This window comes from Silurus meridionalis, chromosome 18 (assembly GCF_014805685.1).
Source record: "Silurus meridionalis isolate SWU-2019-XX chromosome 18, ASM1480568v1, whole genome shotgun sequence".
Taxonomy (NCBI): domain Eukaryota; kingdom Metazoa; phylum Chordata; class Actinopteri; order Siluriformes; family Siluridae; genus Silurus; species Silurus meridionalis.
Window position 1 is genome coordinate 24,694,905 of NC_060901.1, and position 2,205 is coordinate 24,697,109.

The window sequence follows — 2,205 nt, forward strand, 5'->3', positions numbered from 1 at the left end:
GTGTGTGTGTGTGTGTGTGTGTGTGTGTGTGTCAGAGCCCCTCAGGCCTGTACCGCAGGGCGGGATTAGCTGTTATGTTCATTCAGCACAAAATGGATTCCGATATCAGACAGAACAGGGCAAGAGGTCTCCTTCATTCTCCTCTCTTTCTCTTTCACTTTCTCTCTCTCGCTTTCTTTCTCTCTTCCTTTCACGCACACTCTCTTACACACACTCACACACCTCTCCTTCCCTCGAACTTACACACTCAAACCTTGTTCTTGTCTTCGTCTCCGTCTCTCATACACGTGTTCTCTCGCCCCTTGATCGTCTAATTCCTTTGTAATCTGTTAAACGAGGTTGCTTTGTTTATACTCTGTGCTTAATCAGAGGCCAAAGCGGAGGCGAAGGAGAATCACCGATCCGAGACGGGTGAGACAGTGGGGAGAGCAGACGCCCTTATCCAGAGCGACGTACAAAAGTGCTTTGAGTCTCTAGTAATGAATAAATCTACACTGGTACGCGAGATTACAAACTTAATATAACTCTTGAATTCTACAAACTTGGAAAATGAGAATTTAAGTGTTTCAGGAAGAGGTAGGTCTTCAGTCGTCACTTGAAGTGAAGTAACATCACACTTTCTATTTGTTTTTTCAGCAGGCCAAGAGATGCTCAGGTATGGAAGCTCATTTTTTCCCCCCACAATCTCTCACTTACCAGTGAGCTGCATCTAATTTTTTTTGTTGCTATTCTTCTACCCGTAATGCGGGTAGAATCCATAATGTGGGTAGTCCAGGGATGATTGCCACTGTGACCCATTAAAGGCACACCTATCTTGATCGCTTCCTCAGAAGCAGAGCCAGGAGCATGGACGTACGGGGAATACTAGTGGTAGGAAGTCCGGTAGATCTCTCATGCCAACGATCAGATCCGACCTGGAGTGAGGTGGAATCGAGACCATTATAAAGGGGAAAGGTAATGGGGAACAGGTGTAGGTGATTAGAGCAGGGCGAGGCTGAGTGAGAGTTAAAGCCTTGGAGGGAGGCGTGTCTTGTGGTTCCTTGACAAAATCACACTTGCATTGGTGTGAATTTAAAAATGACGATATTAAAATATAGATGACTAGATAAAGATGAATATCATTCATTATCAATAATCACATATAATTAAAGGTAAATTGAGCAAATTTGTTATTTCAGAAGTGTGTATCAAACTGGTAGCCCTTCACATTAATCTGTACCCAAGAATAGCTCTCAGTTTCAAAAAAGTTGGTGACCCCTGATCTAGAGGTTTCTTCCTCATACCAACCGTTTTTCCCGCATCATTCATTAGATCACTGCTCATCATATCTCTAGCCAGTGGTAGACAGTAACAAAGTAAAGGTAATTGGTTACTGTAGTTAAGTAACTTTTTCACGTATCTGTACTTTACTGAAGTATTTCCATTTGAGGAGACTTTTACTTTAACTTCACTACATTTCAAACTTCAACACATCATTTCAAGTCTTACGTTTTACTCAGCTACATTTTGTGATATCAGTCGTTCCTTTTTAACTATGAGTGGATAAAAACTCAACGGGTCAAACACGAGCTCTGTTTTGAACTTGTTTTGATAGCTGCTTGGTGGCATCTACTTATCACCAACATACAGTTCAGTATCAGTTCAGTAAAAACAGCAAACAGCAAAAATATCATTTAGAGAGAAATAAATGAGGAAAGAATCTCCTGACTCGAACTTTCCAGATGTTTGACTCATTAATATCATTCTAATAATAAACTGTTGTGTTAAGAGAAACAATTAGAGTCTTTTCACATCAACTGAACAAAGTGTCTTGTAATAAAAATAATAATAGGAACATTATAGTCATAATAAATAATAGTAAATTGGATACTTAAGTACATTTGAAGGCAAATACTTTTGTACTTTTACTCAAGTGCAAGTTTAAAGGGACACTTTTACTTTTAGAGGAGTCATATTTTACCTACAGTATATCTACTTTAACTGAAATACATGGTTTGTGCTCTTCGTCCACCACTGTCTCTGGCAGTCTTCAAATTACTTCTAAAACCCTGCATCTTCCAGAGGTTCTTAAATTAGCATTACTTAAAAAACCTTCTTCCAGAGTTGTAAAGAGTACCTCAAAATCATACTTGAGTAAAAGTATAGATACCTTACTGCAAAACCTATTCCATTACAAATTAAAAGTCACCGGTTCCAATGTGATTA